A 19,895-nucleotide genomic window follows, 5' to 3' on the forward strand; every position below is an offset into this window, starting at 1 on the left:
GAAACCACAACATATTAAAATTTTTGAAATGCATCGTTAAACCTAGGAGGAATATTTATAGATTTAAATGTTTGTAATAGGTTTACTTCAGTGACCTAGGTTTCACTTTAAGAAGCTAGAAAAAGTAAATTAGACTCACAGTCAGAAGAAGAAAGGAAATAATAAAGATATGAACAGAAATCCATGAATCAAGGAAAAGGGCCAAACAATTGAGAAATATTAATGAAACAAATGCTGGTTCTTTAAACATCTAATTAAAATACCTAAGTCTTCATCTAGTCTGATCAAGAACAATGAGAGGACACATTACCAAGATGTATGTGAAAAATGGAACATTACTATAGATCCTAATACATTAAAAGACAAGGGAATATTATGAACAATTCTATACCAAAGACCAAATTACCAGAACTGGCACAAGAGAAAATAGAAAGTCTGATGGCCTTATATTAAAGAATTGAATTTGTCACTTAAACTTTTCAAAAACAAACAACAAAATAAACCTCCGGGCCCAAACAGCTGCAATTAGAGCTCTAAATACTTTCAAATACTTTAGAAAAATATATAAATCTTTCCAAACTCTACAGAAAATAAAGAGGAAACATTGAGGTCAGGTTATCCTGTTAAAACAAGCAGACAGTTCAAGAAACTTTACAAGCCAAAATCCCTCATGAACACAGACCCAGATATCGATTTTTAGAATGGCAACCTGAATCCAGCAATATAAAATGGTTAATGCATAATGAAGTGGAATTTAAACCAGGAATGCAGGAAATGCAATGTAATGTTCAAAAATCAATATTTATAATTCACTATTCTAATATTTAAAAAAAAAAAGAGCCAGGAGATCATCTCAATGTATGCAGAAAAAAGCATTTGATTAAAAAAAAAAAAATTTCATTATAAAAACATATGGCAAACTAGCAGCAAGAAGGGATTTACTCAATCTAATGTTAATAGTGAAAGACTGAAAACTTTCTCCCTGTGACAGGAACAAGGTAACAGTGTTTGTTCTATTTCAATTTAATATTGTATTGAAAGGAAGGAAGAAATACAAAGCATAAAGTCTGTCAGAAAGAAAAAGAAAACTGCGTTTATTTGCAGATGACATGATTGTAGAACATTCTAAGGGTTATATAAATTACTAGAACTAATTTAGCAAGGTCTCAAGATATAAAATTGATACACAAAATCAACTGTATTTCTGTATACTTAGGCAGTAACTGGAAGATAAAATTAATGCCATTTGAAATAGCATGAAAAATATGAACACTTAAGCATAAATTTAACAAAATATATGAACGAAAACTACATTGTATGTTGTGTATGCAGTAAGTGAAAAATACAAATTGTTACTGAGAAAAAGAAACTAAATAAACAATGTCCATGATCTGGAAGACAATATTATTAAGATGTCATTTCTGCCCAAATTTATGTATATATATTCAGCACAATTCTAGGAAGCTTTTTTGTAGACACTGACAAACTGATTCTAAAATTCCCATAAAAATCCCAGCAGGATTTTATGGAGACATGCAGATTCCAAGCTGTATATATGAACAGCAAAGAAACTAGAAGGGTCAAAACAGTTTTGAGAAAGAATAAAGTTCAAGGCTTGCATTACCCAATTTTAAGAATGATTATAAAGCTATGGTAATCAAGATAGTGCTATACTGGCGAAAGGCTAGACACACAAATCTACAGAACAGAATAGAATTCAGAAACAGACCCCTAAAATATGGTAAACCAATTTTTGACAAACATGCAAAAATAATTCAATGCAAAAAGGATAGTCTTTTTTTTTAACAAATGGAATTGGAACAATTGGACATACATATACTGCCCCCCCAATGGACCTATATACCTTACCCTTTATACAAAACTCATAGGTGATTATGGATCTAAATGTAAACTATATGAAACTTTCAAAAGACGGAAAATTGTCATGATCTTGGGTCAGGTGAAGAGTTCTCAGATATGACACTAAAAACATGAACCATAACAAAAAATAGACTAAATCAAAATTGAGAACTTTTGAGAAGAACAAAGTTAAGGAAATGTAAAAACCAGTCCTAGATTGGGAGAAAATATTTGTAAATCATTTATCCAACAAATGACCCAAATTTAGAATAAATAAATGACTAGTAAAACTCAACAGTAAGAAAACAAACCAATTTTTTAAATGGACAAAAGATCTGTACAGACTTTTCACCCAAGACCACCTATGGATAGTAACTAAGTATATGAAAAGATGTTTGACATCACTAGCCATTAGAGAAATGCAAAACAAAACCATGGTGAGATACCTCTACACATCTACTAGAATGAGCAAAATAGAAAAAATACCATACAGAGTGCTGGAGAGTATGCAGAGCAACTGGAACTTCATGCTAGTGTGAGCGCAAAATGGCACAGCCACTCTGAACAACAGTTTATCAGTTTCTTATAAAGTAAAACGTCCACTTACCACATGACCCAACAATCCAACTCCTTGGTATTTACCCTGGAGCAACACAATTTGTATTCAAATAACCTTTGCACATTTGTTTATCACAGTTTCATAATTGCCAAAAGTTAAATAAAAACAACAAAGATATTGATACCAATATGGATACTCTTGGAGGGATGATGCTCATTGAAAGATGCTGGTTTCAAAAGTTTACAGACTGCATGATTCTATCTGTATAACATTATGGAAAAGGTAAAATTATAGGAGCAGACAACAGGTGTGGCCACCAGAGGTTAAGGGCAGGACATTGTGACTACAAAAGAGCAGATAGGAGGAAAACTTTTTGGGTGACAGAACTGTTTTGCATCCTGACTGGTGGTGGCTATGTGAAACTCATGTAACTGTTCACCAAAATAAAGTCAGTTTTACTCTATGTAAATCAAAAATGAAAAAGATATTTTCAAAACTACAGTACAACGCCATTACACACCCACTAGGATTGCTAAAATTAAAAAGCCCAGCAATGCCTAGTGTTGGTCAGGATGTGGATTGCATATATTGCTGGTGGCAGTGGAAAATGGTGCAACTGCTTTAAAGAATTTGGCAGTTTCTTAGAAAGTTAACCATGCGCTTAACCCTGTGAACCAACTTTTTATTTCTAGGTATTGTCTATCTAAGACAAATGGAAATATGTCTGCAAAAAATTTATGTACCAATGTCTATTCTTCACAGAAGCTGGAAATAGCCCAAATGTCCATCAATAGGCAAATTAATAAACAAGTTGAGGATATCCATAAAATGGAATACCACTTGACAATAAGAATGAACTGTTGATATGTGCGGCAACATGGATGACTCTCAGAAACATGTTGAGCCAGAAAGAAAAGACTGATCATATTTATATGAATTTCAAGAATGGACAATACTAACTGCTGGATGGAAATTGTAACAGTGGTTATCTTTGGATGGGAGGTGGTAAGGGCTGCTTGGAAGGGGGCATGAAAACTTACTGGGCGGTGGAAATGTTCTACACCTTGATTGGAATGATTACATGAGTGTATACATTTGTCAAAGCTCATCAAATTGTACCCTTAACATCTGTGTATGAAAATATACAGTTTTTGAGAACATTTGGGGAGACACAAGTCCAGGAAATGTTATACCTAAAAAAGGCTGCCTGCTTGAATTTGTCACAGCAAATTTCAAAATCAGTCTAAAATTCCAGCTCTTAAGTGGCAGGGCAGCATCCGGAGCACAGACCAGCTCCTGTATGCCCTCCTGTGATAGGTATGTTGTTTCCTTTGTTCTTAACTGGCCGGAAAGCCCCAACTCGGTGGTCATATTCTTCTGGACCTACAGAAGAGCAAGAAGCCACCTCCTACCCATAACCTCCAGTTCAAGGGCTTAACTATTTATTTCTCACTTCCTCTGGGAACTTAGAGTGCTTTGACTGACAAAAGAGAAATCTATTTGGAAATTAAATGGGAGAATCCTTTGTCCTTAACAGTAGCTAAGCGGGGTGGAGTGGGGAGAGGGCTATACAATCTTACCCAAAGAATTAGATTTGGAATACTCCATCTCCTACACACTTTGTTTAGTTTGAGCACATCTCTATATTTGTCTATAGGACTTCAAAGTATCTAAGTAGTAAAATATTTATGCTGTCAACCTTCATCTAGTTTAGCCATAGTGCTTTTATCAAGGATAAAAAGACTACTATTCTATAGTTGTTCCTCACTTCAGTTTACAAATTTATATTACGTTTACCACTTCCTTCCTTCCAACAAATAGTGGAAATAGTCTGCTGTTTCCACTTGCAGAGGCAACTGACCCAGAGAGGTCACATGACAAGCATGGGGCTCCTATTCCAATTCTAGGCTCTTCTTGGAACAACAGGTTCTCCTAAAATCCTTTATCCAATCATAGCTTATGTTCTTATGTGTTAAACATCTTCCTCCCCTCCTGAATTTACAAAACTTCCCCCACTCCACTCATAGTTATGAAGTTAATGCTTACCAATAAAGACCAAGTACCTCCTACCCAGGGTCCCTTGCTACTCTCTGCTCATTGCTCCAGTCCTTGAGGTGTCTCCATCAGCAGGGACATCATGGCTCAGAGCTTCCCAGGCTCCCAAACAGTCCCGAGGACACTGTCCTCGGACTACCTGTAAGCTCTGACCTTTGGGCCCGATCTTAGGCAAAATGACATTGATATATTAACATCATTAGGTAATCGACTGATGTGGGAACTAATGGAATTGCTTCACATGCTCAGAGAAGATGCAGTTGTCTCGACAGAACAGGACTGGTAAACTGCCCCACATTTTTGTTAATCAGATTTTAGTTCTGTGGTTCCTATCCCACAGAAGCCTTTTGAGATTTATCATGAATAAAGAATGTGATCCTTAAAGGAAAGTTAGAGCCCAAAACAAAAAGCTTATGCTACCACTGTTCATAGTAGCAGCCATTCAAATACTTCATAGACATCTTAAAAGGCAACTGCAGTCCCAGCCTGAACACCACTGAAGAATGTTTTATAATTTCAGTCTCCCCTAATAAGATAGCTGATTCATAATGAAGAAATAAAATTTCAACAGTGTTCGTTATTACCGTAAGTCAGTAGTTTAGCAGATTATATGATTGGCTGACCTTATTAGCTGTACTGAGTTCTTAAACTATTATTCACCTGTCAGGTTGAGAAGCTACAGTGACTATCAGTTGAAGGCATAATACATTAAATGGTGGATCTTAACCAAAAGAATATTTTGGCTCATTTGTCATTTTAACTGGCTGAACACAGAAATATAAAATGTTTAAAAATACAATTTTCAAAAATATTAAAAATTAATTCCTTTTACACTTCTGTATATAATCTTAAGATACATGAATAGCTATCAGTGAGAACCATCCAGCCAGTGTTCAGGACCAACATCCATCAACATAAGGGCTTTCAAAACGTATTTAACAAAATAAAATCAAAGGGAGATAGAGAATGAGATGACAGCTTAGGCTATAAGTAGTATAGAGGCCCAGAGTGGGTCCTTAATTTGTTTCTTGTTTGTCCTAGTAAGTGAAGTGGCAATTTGTTCATGCCACTGCGAGCTAAAATTAAATTAAAGGATGCTTTTCCTCTCACCACTACTTTCCCCTGTTCCCCCAAATCCCAACACACACATACATACGTAGCACAGTCATCTGTAAAGAAAAGAAAGCCCCTTTTATTATATTCCTTTGAAGCCTCAAAGCACTAAACATATAGTGTCAGGCCAAAGTCCTGGCACTTCCCTCAAAAATGGGTCTAGCAACTACTGGGTCTTCTACTGAAGCCTTCAAACAGAAGATGCAATTTACTGTAGCCCACATAGTTCATTTTGGAGCTGTGGTCCTCCATCCTGGATGTGGTGTCATCACATTGAGTCTGGTGAGTAAGCCAAGAAAGGTGTCACAAGAAAAATGTGCCCCCCACACACACAAAAATAAAAAGCCGTAACTTGAATATGAGTCGGACCCAAACATAAAACTCTAGTTAAAAAAAAAAAAAAAAAGACTAAAATGTGCTTTGGAAATAAACAGTCCACTAAATCCCTGAAAGTCTGTCTCAGGTACTAGATTAACAGAAATGGTTATTACTGTTGTCCTACTTTGTATCATAATCTAAGCCTTTAAATAGGATTCTGTTGTTTTATATCTCAATTTAAGCCTTAAAATGGACCTAGCTCTGAACCAATGCAAATCTCTAAATAACCATGTTGTAATCTGTCAGAAAGCCTTATGCATATATATAATCTTTCAATGTTCAATGTAGTTGCAATGAACAAAAATGCCATTTCATTAAAAATATAACTGAATTCATTAAAAAAAATAATGGTTCCTAATAGCTTGTTTGCCATTATTTGTTCTCTAATCATGGATAGTAGGAGTATATCTTCTCCTGGAGGGGGGCACCCATGAAGGTAGGACATTAAATAGAGGTCTTGGTCCCGGTAATACTGAGAATCAGTGACTTAGACTATAAATTCATAACAGGATCAAGTGACACCCATTAAACTGGCAAACAAATGAACTCAAATTTAATACTCTCACCAAAAAATAAAAAGCTACAAAATACAGTAAGTATGATTCTGGTTAGTTGAGCACTTAAATAATAAATAATTAATTTAGATAATTGTGATATAAATGCACGTTAAATATTTAGTAATTATTTAATAATCAAATAAATAATAATGTGCCACTCAAGAGCACTACTGTCCAGTCTCTGGAAACAGTACGCGGTTCCGTCCTCAGGCACAGAGAACACAGGCCGTGCACAGCTGCTCACCCACAGGGCAGTCTCGGGATGACTCCATCAGGTCACACTGAGGGCCAAATTTTCTCAACAGAGAGGCGGGGAAAATAACATTAAGAGAAGGGATGATGTTTGAGATTCTAATAAACTTGATTAGAGCTGTGTGGTAGGACTTCATCTGTAAACTGGTAATTTACCTCAGACGGTCATAAAAATTAAGTGAACTTCTTCTATATTTAAGCATCTAGAGCTGCCTTGCAACACGGAAGCTGTTCAGTAAGTGCTATTCCTTTCCTTTCTCTTAGATTGCTCCCTAAATCTACTAACATCAAATTATTATTTTAAGTGCTTTAGTTATAATATTTCAAGATTGTAATTAAGAATCATAATCTGAGAATTCTGAAGGTCACAGGATTTCGAACAGTGAGAATCAGGTGATAGATCTAGTCAGGCGTCCATGCTTCATCCCATTTACCACATCCTCCAGGTCTCCAGAAGAGAAACAAGCAGGAAGTTCTCAGCCCTTCTGGGCTTTCCTCTGGGTACGTGTCTGGCCTCACCTGACCACTCCTACTTATGACTATGAATATTGAACTTCAGTCTGCAGTAACTCCTCCAGCACTATAATATAAATCCTTGCAGGAAAATGAAGAGTAGCTTCAGACCAACAAATTGGGGAGGGGGGGAGACTAGTTAATTTTTATTAATGCGACCTACATTACCAACCACTAAGACTGAAAAACATTTAAACTTTATAGTCTATACTCATTTCTTAGTCATGTCATGTCCTAACTAAATGACAACTGTACTCATGACACATGAATTAAGCTCTTTGAAATTCTGAAACCAGTTCCTTAAGCAACTGTTGTTAAATGGAGGGTGGGGGGAGGGGGAGAGAACTGGGTAACAATGCCTTTAGATTGTTACAACTGGACTATTCTTTAGATCCTATAGTTGAAACTAGGAATCTGAGCTTGAATCAGAACATGAAACCAAAACTGATGCAAAAATGAATACCCAGTCACAGCTCACTGCAATCTGAAAATCATGATCCAATCATCCTTCTGTGCTAAGCCAGTTATTTATTCCATAGACTCCCACTTCATGAAATGCTTTCTCCCTCAAAAGGGCTTCTAATTTTCCCTCCTCTCTAGTATTCTTCCCGATTCTTAAGTGTCTAACTTAAGTACACTTCCTGTGTAAAAGCCTTCTCACTACCTTTATCACTCCTTTTGTTTCTGTAACATTTATCTCCATCACTGTACTTTTCCCATTCTGCCTTGTTCACAAGTCTGTGCCCAAACACAATAGACTTGCAGGCCGGAACATGCCCATACCACTTTCTTTCTGAAAGAAGATGGGTAATAAGTAATTGTTATTCATCTTTGTATTTCACTTCTATATGCCTAGCATAATGAAGGGCCTCAGTAAATGTTAATTGATTTAAATAATTTGTTTAGATATTAGAAAGAAATTCCTGTATTCTTACAAAGAACAACCATATGTTAACCAAGTGTCTGGAGCTTTCAGAATCTATATCTATAATATCATCTCACTTCCATTTTTCCCTTTCCTTTTCCCTAACATATTATTTTATACAACAGAAAGGAATTATTTTTTCTCAACAATAGGGATCCCCAATCCCCAGGCCAAAGACTTGTAAGGCCCGTGGCCTCTTAGGAACCTGGCCACCCAACGGGTGAGCAGTGGGCGAGGAAGCAAGCTTCATCTGTATTTGCAGCCGCTCCCAAACACTAGCATCACCTCCTCAGCTCCACCTCAGATCATCAGGCATTAGATTCTCATAGGAGCACAGGGTTTTGGTGCCAAAAAGGTTGGGGACCACTGCTTTACAATATACAATGATGTATAACTGTATACTTAAGCAGGTTAAACATCCTGCCTGGGGAAGCATGCGGCCCGGATGGCACGGTATGAGATACCAGCTGCACTGAGTGTTGCGCATCTTTTGACTCTGGTTTTAGGGATCTTGCTGCTATATCACACTGCCTCCCTTTCAGATTTCATGACATACGCTAATTCAAATGAGCTGCCTAATCATGGAACAAATGTGCTCTACACACTTATTCTTTAGAATAATTGTCTTAAAGGGGATGAGGTGCAATGACCACTCTCTAACACAGATATTAGTGCAAATTGGTTCAAAAGTAGTGCAATTCATATTAAAAGCCCTAACTCAAATATTCCATTTTCAGAAACGTATCATAAAGAAATGGTCAGGGGTGCAAACCAAAATTTATATGTAGAAATTTTCATGAAAGCCTTATAATAAAAACTGAAAATAAACTAAATGGCTAACAATAAGATTTATCATACATCTATGTCCTGGAATATTATGGAACTGTTAAATAACTATGGTGAATAGCCTCTGGCATGGCCTCCAATAAATCCTGCCTCCTGGAGTCCCCATCCTTGTTTAATCCCCTCTCCTGGAGTGTAGGACTAATGACTCAGTTGTAACAATAGAGTATAGCAAAAGCAATGGGATGTCGCTTCCAAAATTAGGTTTTGAAGAGACTGTGACTTCCACCTTGCACTCCTCTCACTCTCCTAGGAGCCAAATGCTATGTTGTTAGCAGCCCTGTGGCAAACTGAGGCAGATCTCTGTACAACACTGCCCAAGGAATGAGACTGTCCCCGAGTTAAGTCTCTAGATAATATCGCAGCCCCAACTGACAACTTGATTGTGAGAGGTTTTGCAGCACAGTATTCAGCTAAGCTGTACCTGGATTCCTGATCCACAGAAACTGTGAAATTAATGTTTAATATTTTAATCCACTAAATTTTAGGGTAGTTGATGATAAAAAATGAGTAAGTCATAAAAAATATATTAAGTAACATAAGGAAATGCTCATACGTTAACTATTTAAATTACTAATCAAATGGTTTATTTATACATACCAAAACAAAACCTCAGGCTTTTAATAACAAAAAAATTGTTTAAAAACATGTACTGTGTACTCACATATTTTTTATTTTAACAAGTAATTTCTTGCAACATTTCCACTCACTGAAAATATTTTCAAGACTGTTATCGGCCTGCCTTGTAATATAATTTTAAGTATAATTATCATTAGCTCAAGAAATTACACCAAACATGGAAAATGTTAGAGTCTGCTTCCTAAAAATACAGTAGAAAAGTTGGAAAAAGATTAGAAGACTCACCCCAAGTCTTCAGAATTGGTAGATAACATTTAAAAGCATGAAACTGTAATATACATGTATGATTCCAATTTTTAAAATATATACATTTTTAAAAGATTAAAATAAAATACAGGAAAACATCAATAGAGATTCTCTTTGGGTGGTGGGATTACAGATACTTTAAATCTCTTCTCTATGTTTTTCTCTGTTTCCCAAATTTTTTGAAATGCACATATTATTTTTATCATCAGAATATATCTCTTTTAAAAAGCCAAATTGGTAATTTGGTGCAATACACAGCTGCCTCAAGGCCAGATTTAATGGTAATATGAGACTCAACCATTTTGTAGAGAGAGAGAACAGCACTGGGCCCATATCACAGTCTAGGTGATAACACTCAATTAGCAACTAAAAATAGTCAACAGGACTATATTATATCTGAATTAAAAAAGAAGCCACCATAATGCGGAGTTAGATGGATTAAACTAATGCAGGATTCTGTCAGAACCAAGAACAAATATATAAGGGGATATAGGAGATAGCTTCCAAAACGTCAGTGTTTACAAATAAATTAGAAATATTAGAAAGCTGAGCAACTCCTATATCTATCATAAACTCCATATTTATTATCTGTGGTTTACCTAAATATTCTTGAATTTTACATTCTAGTCTAAATCCACTTGGGAGGCAGCATTTTATATATACAGAGTAGTGTGCTTTTTATTAATCCTAAAGCTATACATACCAAAAGGGAAAAGTTGTTTCAGATTTTAGAATTTGGTAAACTTATTTTTTGTCAAGCATTTTCTTATTTCTTGGATTGCAGACTGGTAGTTCATCCAAGATCCTGACCAAGGTTCTTATTTTAAAAAATGACACCTTGATATCATAAAAAAAAAACTTAAAAGGCTCCACTAAACAAAATGACTTTATACTCAAAATCAGTCCATAAAATCTTTCCTCACTGTGTTTTCTTTGAACTTCACTGGGCCTAGGAATAGAAATATATCTCAGACAGCAAACTTGTGTCATTTAGAACTCAAAAGTCAGAAAAACCAGTAGATTCTATATAAAGAGTTCTTTGAATGACTTTTGACTAGGTAACAATAGAGAGATTTAATCAGCGATGTGACCACAGGCCATACTCAAGCCAAACTTCAATAAGTAGTTTCTAATTCAAGGTTGGTCCAAAATACCTAAAATAAGTCATTTTAAATGATTGAATTACCTTAACTGATGTTTTTCTGAGTCACTAAACTTTACCCCAAGTGTCATTAAGGAATTTGAAGGGGATCAGACTTTGCCATTCCAAAATATGCCACGTTGGCATAAAGGTTGTTTTGAGCTTAAGGCAATTAGCCCTCTTCTCTCCCTTTTTTGTCCAATAAAAGGGCATAAATTTCCCTTCCTAAAGGTCTCTCCCTCTTCCATACCAGGAAGAGAACTACTCCAGGGACAACTCTTACCACCTAGCGACAAATCTTTCTAAACAACCCTATTTATTATACATTTCCTAGTCACCTCCCCATAATGTAACCTGAGGCCAGAAGCCACAGACCCCCTAATTCCTAGTCACTTCCACTCTTAATCACCGTTTGTTAAGATAATATGTAAGATCCCAATTCTAACTGTCTCCTTGAATATTTCTTTGTGAACTCCGATATATACACAGGTAGTTAAATGGCTTTTTTCCCTGTTAATTTATTATTAGTTTGATTCACAGATCCAGCCAATGAATCTAAAAGGGTAGAGGAAGAGTTTTTTTCCTTTCCTATAAATTCAAGATTAGTCTTCATGTTATGTAATGAAATCACTTCAAATATTTTAGAACAAGGAGGCATAAATAATAAATTAAGGGTATTAAGTGCTATGCACTGAATTAAATTACAGGTAATAGTAGAAGTAATTTTGATTACTTAAAAAAGAAAAAACATTATCCTTATGTAGAGACGGGAAAACACAGTATCCAAATCCATCTAGACTCTAGGTGGAAGGACTGAGAATTCAGAAAGTTTTGCTATTTAAAATTTAATAATTCTTTCATGATACCCACTCCATACTCCTAAGGGGTCATAGGGTTCCTCTTCTCTCTGGCTGTGAGAATTTGGGTACATTATCTTGTGTGGGGGGGGGGCAGTGAGGGGGAGCACAGGTATATTTAATTAATACCTGCTTTAGAGTCCTGTTTTTTTACCTATTGGATTTCTCACTAATCCAAGGAAATTTTCTCTCCCATCAAGCTGTTATCCTTGCCACACTTCCCCATGCTGATTTTGTCCTCTTAGCTTTCCCTCATGGTGAAACACGCCCTCCCCCCCCACACCCACTTTTCTCCATGCAGCACCTTCCCCCCCCCCCCCACCCTCGCCCAACCTCCCTTCCCTGCTTAAACCAAATCTGTACTATCTTCCAGGCGAGGGAAAGCCCCGTCTTGGTTCAGACTTCCTGGAATTCTTCCAAACCTTGCTCAGAATTCTCTTCTTGAACTGATGTCCAGTCTATTTAATTTATAAATGCTGTCTCCCCGAAATGAGATTAAATATTCCTCAAGGGCAGTAGTCATTTCTCCTTTTGTTATTTGGCACAGAACGGTTCCCCACTTTGAGGCACTTAATGAATGCTAATTAAAGTTTGGCTGCTTATCAAATATTCATGTGTGTTAGATGTTAGAAATAAAACAGTAAACTATACATAGTTCTACCTCTTTCAGGGCACTTATAAGCAAAAGCCCTGTGTTTCGTTTGGGCCAGTGTTTCATGTGGCCAATGTAAGGTTTAAACTGTCCTGAATTAGACTAGTTCTAAGCTGGGCATTCACTGTCCAGTTCACAAGACTGTCACTCCCTTGCACCTGACACCCATCTGGCTTCACTGATTTGTTACCTTCAGCCCCTTGTGAAACATCCTTAATTTCACACTCTTAATTTATAAAGAATAAATTAATTCTTAAAGTACAGGCTCTTCCCAGATCAGATACCGACTGGGGTTATTTATTACTCACCAACCTTTTAATATTATAATGCCGTGGTTGGTTGTATTTCTCCACCACTGATGCTGCTATGTAGTTCATAGTATACCTTACTATAGAAAACACACTCCAGTTAAAAAAAAAAAAAATTCCCAAACGCAAGGGCAGATGGTATATTAATTAATCAGACAGGAAACAGAACTGCTCAGCAACTGTTTTGCTTTCCTAAAAGCAAATGATCTTTTGCTGAAAGGACAGAATAAACTTCATTAAGAGAGAACCAGTTGTAACAAGCAGAAGAGGTCACTTTAAAAAAAATTCATGTCTTCACATTCTGGTGAATTATATTCTAGGAAAAATCCACAGTTGTGAGCACAGAAATATTCTGACAATCTCTGGAAAAACATGGAAAAGGACTGTGGTCCCAAGAAGCTAAAGATGCAAACACATTTCCCCTCAATTTTTTTTTTTTTGAAAAAAATTCAAAACTGAAGGACGGACTTACAATTCCCAGGCATTACAGACAAGTTAGTTTAATACCAATACCTGGCAGAATTCGAGATTTAATCAGTAAAAACAGGGAACATATGGGGGAAACAATATTGGGGATTTCTAGGAACTAGCAATTCACTAGGAATTAGTCATTTTAATGCTAACATCATTTATTTTTGTAATAGATCAGAGAATACTCAATACTTTTTAGTAAGGCATTTTATTAAAAAATTTCTCATAATGTCCTTATGAAGAAGACTGATCTATGGGCTAGACTTGATAAATAAGGACAGTGCTGAGTTTAGCAGATTCATTCATTTGCCTCAGCAATATCGACTGGAGCTAACTAGATTGCCAGCCAGTACTATACTTGGCCCTTTCAGTACACTCACTTCTAACAAGCACCCTCAAAGGCAGAAGTTACTAACCTCATTTTATTAACATGGAAGTTCCTCAACGTCACAAAGCTAGTAGGTGTCAGGGCCAAGTTCCGAAACCAGGCTCCAAAAGTCCAGGACCATTTCTATTGTGCCACAGGCTTCCAGATGTGTCCAAATAGCAAAAGGACTTATCTCATATATTATCAATGACTTGGATGTCTAGTCAACAAACTCACCAAATGTGCAGATGACACAAAACCAGAAGGTAGAATTAACATGATGAATACTACAGTCAAGATTAAAATATAGTTAGCAAACTAGAAACTGGAGAGAGGCTTAAAGTATACAAGACAAAAGAAAAAATATGTTCATATTCAAGAAATTTTTAATTGTATAATTATTAGATGATTTGGTTTGGAGATAAGAACCCACTGTACTCTGCAGTGTTCAGATTAGACTGAATTATTGAATTTGATTTGGGGCTAAGCATCTTTAACATAAGGAGGTTCTTAGGTAAGGAAAGAAACATAGAAGTGATTACTATTTAGTGAAGATAACATTTACTGACTTCTAGGCAACTATACTAAGTACTTTATGAAGATTATCTCATTTCACCCTCACATTAACCTTGTGGGTAGAGTATATTACCATCCCATTTTACAGATGAGGACGCTCAGGGATCTGAAAGGCTGTCGAGTAAAGGAGACAAAAGTCCTGCACATGTGGTACCACTTTAGACTTTTCATTTCTTAACTATTTTTCGGTCATGAACTCTCTTAAGATGGATGAAAGCTTTAGATCTTCTCCGCTGAAAACTCTGCATGTAATTTCACAGGTTGGGGGGCTACTGGCAAAAGTAAGACTAATGAGAAACAAGTTCAAGGAAGCAGTGCCAATTCACTGTAAACAAGGCTTTTCTAACAATAACAGAAAGAAGGGATACCTCAAAATGTAGTGAGCTTCCTGTCACTGAAGTGTCCGTCAAAATGTGGCTGTTCTGTCAGGTGTGCTATGGAAGAGATATTAAAGTGCACTGGAGGTTGCCTTATTTAAAGTACCCTTTTGCTTTAAGATTGTGGGCCTAAATCATTTTTGTTTGATGGCAAAACAAGGAAGTTAAAAATTAAATTTGCCGTTTTCCCAGACCATTCTGCTGAATATGTCAAGCAGAATACCTAAGCAATGTTAATTCCCATCTATATACGACAGCTGTTACCAGGTACTTGAAATACAACCTCATCCAAAGAATAAAAAGATATATTCAAGTGTTGATCTTGATGGGTCCTATACTTTTGTTATAATAAAGGTAGATTCCTATTCCTCTGAATCCTTAACTAAAATTTTCTTTCTTTAAGATAAATACCCTGTACATCAGACCTTAGAAGATGGAGTGTTTGATGAGAACATTCACTAGTTTGTAATTTGTTAATTTACTTCCGTGAAGGATGGGGCGGGGGCAGAATGGAGACATAAGAGAAACAACTCCAGTTGTTCTGCCTTGCTTCTCAGGTCCCTTCGCTAACGGCTGAAGGATTTTACCCATACACTCCGATTATTTTACCATTTGCATCAGAATACACCTCAAGATTCAGCCTCCCACAGCTCTTAAGAGCACAAGAACTAATACTTTGCTCATCATATGCCATTCAGAGCATAAGCCTGACAGCCTGGCATACAATTAACTGTTCATAAGCAAATCTTTACTTGAAAATCTTCATTCACTCCCCAGGTAGGAAGGAGGGTGGAAATGCAACTCATAATGCTTTTCACTGGGGGCTCAGAGCAAAGTGGAAGGGGCGGGGGCTAGCTGTCCTCAATCAGGGAACGGAGACGTGCGGCTCCATCCCGAGGCAGCTGGCCCACAAGGGTCTGCTCTAACAGACGCCGCCCGTAACTCACAGGTGTCTGCCGGTGAAAAATCCAGCGGGCGAAGCTCACGAGCAGGTACCGGTACGCGCAGACACACAGCGGCCGCCCCCTCCCAGATGTTCACTTACCCGACACATGGCCGGGCGGTCCCCGGGGCGCTCCGGGGCGCTGGGCGGTGACAGGGCGAGCGCGAGCCGAGGCCGGGTCAGGAGCCAAGTGCGGGCCAGCGCCAGGGCAGCGGCTCCGCGCCAGCGCCCGGCTCAGTCAAGTGGCAGCAGCTGGAGGACGGGGCGTCCTTCGGCCGCGCTCGGGGCCCCTCCTCCTGCTGCCGTCGCCGCCGCCGCCGCGCCCGCCGCGCGCGCCTCACGGGTTCGCGCCCCGCACCCGGCCCGCCGGGTCCCGCAGGTGGTAGCCGCGGGGCGCTCAGCTCCAGGCGCGCCCACTGCGGGCCGCACGCCAGCGCCGGCGGCTGAGGCGCGCGGTCCGGTCCGCCCGCGCCGGCGGGGCGGGGCGAGGCGGAGCGGGGCGGTGGGCACCGCGGGGAGGCCACCGCCCTCACGCCCACCCCAAGGCACCATCCAGAGTGCTGCTGCCTCCCAGCAGGAGTTAGACCGTCCCGAAGTTCGAAGAAGGCTTAAGAGAGCTCGTCACTGTACTCTCCCGGCCCCTGGCCCCTCATCTGAGCCACCTGGGCTGCCACCTCTCCTGGGCTCGGCCCTAGGAAGAGAAGGGGCGGTCTCCGAGGCCTCCGCACTAGGCCGGCCGCACCTGCCCGGCAAAGAGCAGGTGCTCGCCGCCTGCCGCGCCGCGCCGGCCCGCGTGCCGGTGAACTCGCGGCAGTCTTACCGTAGCCCTCCCAGCTGAGGGTCTGGTGCTCGGGTCCAGGCTTAGCAGACAAACCTTCTTCGACCTCAGACCCCACATTTTGCAGGGCTAGGCCAGAGACTCTGTCCAAACTAGCTTGCACAGTGGGTACGCACAGCAAAAGTGCTTGAAATACTTAAATATTTAAAAAGAACACATCCATTTTGTATTTCTCTATCCCAAAATATTCAAGAATATGTTTCAGGCTGTTTCTCCTTAAAACAAAACACCTCTAAAGGCCATCTTCCCACTCACTGAGGTCACTACCTCAAAACATGGGCATTACTCAGTTGTGCTTCCTTGAACTTTCTATGTGATGCTTTCGCGGCCCAGCATGACTCCTCGCAATAGTAAATGCTCCAAAAGAACTTTTAGTTGTGTTCTACAATGAATTAGTCATGCAAAATTCATGCTTGAAAGGACCTCCTTCACATTGCAGATGAGGACACTGAGGCCCAGAGTCCAGCGGCAAAGCTAAATGTGAAAAAGACGGGAACCTACAAAGCTAACAATCTGAGACGCAGTTCTCTAAGGGTATAACATAGTAAAGAATACACTCAGATTACAGAGGAAGTGAGAATCAAATTATACAAAATCTAGTTCAGTATCTTTTAGGTTTTAAATAAATTAGGATTCTTATTTTTATTATGATTAACTTAACTTTTATCTAAATACAGTAGCCCAGAAATGTAATTTTTCTTCCCGATATGATTAATGGAATTAGAGTGCATACATTCTGACAATCATAGAAAATGTGAATATACTTAATTGATTTGTCTAATGAAGTAACAATTTTTAAAATATATACAAATTGATTATATTAAAACGAATATTTAGATCTACTTATTTCAGGCATATGATGTGAAATAATTATAATCAAATGCAAGATTCCACCTTTAGGCCTAATCCTTCCTTTAAGGAATGTCATTTGCTCTTCCTTCTCCCTTCCCCAGCTTTAAGGCTTTACCAACCTAGTGCTGGAATAATCCACAAGAGACATCTGGGTTCCACAGGGAGAGATCAGCGTCAATCCTTAATGTATGTAATGCACATGAGAAAGGAGAAACTTAGAAATTTGTATTTTTTGCTTCCCAGTTACCAGAACAAAAGTGGCTGAGTAAAGTGTCTCTGGCCTCCACTAGAAGAAAAATAACTTGCGCACATGTACGTTCCTGCCTTTCGCTCAAAGAAACACCGGGTCACCTTTATAAAGTGTTAGCTCCCCTCTGCCCCTTTAGTCTAAAGAATTTGGAGATGACAGGAAAGCGAGGCCTAAACATAGCACCAAGCTGTTCTGCCTTACCTCAGTAGTCATAAATATCCTTGTAGACATTACAGTAGAACTTGTTTCTCTCAGATGTTGCCTTTGTGGCTCTATTAGCAATTCTATTTTCTTTTCCAAAGCTGCTTTTCATAGAGTTTTAATCACAAGATTCTCTTCTGTGTATGTTCTACATTTAGGGCTAGTTTTCCTTAAAAAAATGTTCACACTATTTTTTTCCCAACTACTTTATTGCCTAGGTGGTCGAGAAGAATATCCTACTTGAAGAGAAAGTTATAATAGAACCAATATATATGCATAGCCAATTTAAAGATTTATTGTATTAGAATAAAAAATTTACTCATATTACTACTCAAATTTTCAAAACGAAACAAAACAAAAAACCAAACCTCTATTTCTTACAACCTATCCTAATTAATCTCTACTCCACTAGGTAGCAGGTGTAGAGAAGGCAAGGGTGGGATTTTAGGAAGTAAACATGTATGCTCAGTTAGTTATCTTAATCCAGGGGATTCTCTGGCTTTAAATCTCATGTCCTTTGCATCTTAGGGAGCATCTTAGGTAGCAATGAAGGTGAGGACATTTGATTAACAGGGCTGTCAACTCCAACCAGGTGAGATATCTACCAAATAGAGACCTTGGTTTTGGCATAATTGATCTGAAATCATTTTCTTTTTTCCTAGCAGTTTTTAGAGAGTCAAACAAATAGTCTTTTAAGGTCACTCCTGGTTCCTGATAATAAACATATCATCTGGTTATAGGTTTTTCTTTTTTGGTGGCTGAGAAAAAAAAAAAAGTAACCTGTTTACCCAAAAGTAAGTCCAGAACACATTTCCATTTTAATCTACTCGCAAATATTTTCTTATGTGACAAGAGAATACATCCACTGCTCAGTTCCTGCTTCTGCACAAGCATTTGTAATGAGGATGTGAGGTCCGTATTTCATCGACTCAACATATCTCGAGTTCCTATGAGCACCAGCACCATCACTGAAATTAGTGGAAGCCTCTTCTCCAGAGCAGTTAGTTTCCCCTCTACAGCTGGCTCCCTACTGTTTCAGCAGCTGACAGTGCTGGCAGACAATATCTGGCTATTCCCTCAGCAAGAATGAAAAAGCAAGGTATGAATCCTAATTTAGAATTATCCTTAACTATGAGCAGCAGCATCAGAAAATTACTCTTACTGTAAACAGAAGATGGTTTGAGTACTCTGAGTTGACCATTTCATGATTGATTAAATTGTTTTTCTTTGTCATATTTGCCTTCGCTTTTCTACCATGTATATTTTTAAGAAAAAAAGTTTAAGTTAATTATAAATCTATTAATCAAGAGAACTGAATTAAAGCCCTGGCTTTGCCCCTAAATAATTAGGAAGCTTTACAGATTTTTAAGTCTCTTAGAGACTTTTGCTCATCTGTAAATCAAAGATTTTCTAATGAATCCTCTAAGACCAACTAAAAGTTATATTTTAGCATTCTTTATGTCAGTATTTTATTAACTTAATGTTTCACTGAAGACTCTAAGTGATTGACCAGAAGCTAAATTAACTCAGCTATTTGTTCAAGATTAAGCAGAATAAAAAAATTAGTATGTCTCTCAAAAATAAAACCTTTTAATATTTTGATATATTTCCTTTCAAACTTTTATATATTTTATAGTAAATGTCTATATTTATATTTTATATAATACATGTACAGTTCCAAAACATAATTCTTATTTTATAGACATTAAATAGAATTGGCTTTTTTTATAATTATTGACTATAAATTTACAGAATTTTACTGAGTGAAATCATGGTTTTAGTTAGGAAAACTATGGAATATGATATATTTCTTTCTGATTTAAAGCATGTATGACTAGACTTTTATGTAATGGAAATGGACGTGGCATCATTAAGAAAATTTTTCTGTTATATTAAGAATTAAAAGATAGTTATCCTTGGGATTAATATACTTTGTCTTGGAATCTCTCAAACATTTATCTATCCCTTATCTTTTTATAGTTAGTATTTAATATTTATCTTTAATTTTTCAAAGCTTATTCCTCTTTTAAAAAGTACCAAATGAAGAAAGAGAGCTAATTATATAAAACGGTTTGCCTTAATGTGATTTTAGCTAGTCAGTGTAGGTCAAATACAAAAGTCT

At 37.8% G+C, this 19,895-nt stretch overlaps 1 protein-coding gene across 2 annotated transcripts in view; it reads right to left on the reverse strand.

The window, feature by feature from the left end:
- Positions 1-15,803, reverse strand: part of CUNH2orf88 (chromosome unknown C2orf88 homolog) — a 28,408-nt gene extending 12,605 nt beyond the window's left edge. Inside the window, exon 1 of one of the 2 annotated variants that reach the window (XM_016146893.2) lies at positions 15,735-15,803. The gene's annotated coding sequence lies outside the window, so the exon portion shown is untranslated. Of the gene's footprint in view, positions 1-15,636; positions 15,712-15,734 lie in introns of those variants that run through there. The other variant, XM_016146975.2, reaches the window with a different exon arrangement.
- Positions 15,804-19,895: the final 4,092 nt, after the last annotated feature.

This window comes from Rousettus aegyptiacus, unplaced genomic scaffold (genome assembly GCF_014176215.1).
Source record: "Rousettus aegyptiacus isolate mRouAeg1 unplaced genomic scaffold, mRouAeg1.p scaffold_m13_p_2, whole genome shotgun sequence".
NCBI lineage: Eukaryota > Metazoa > Chordata > Mammalia > Chiroptera > Pteropodidae > Rousettus > Rousettus aegyptiacus.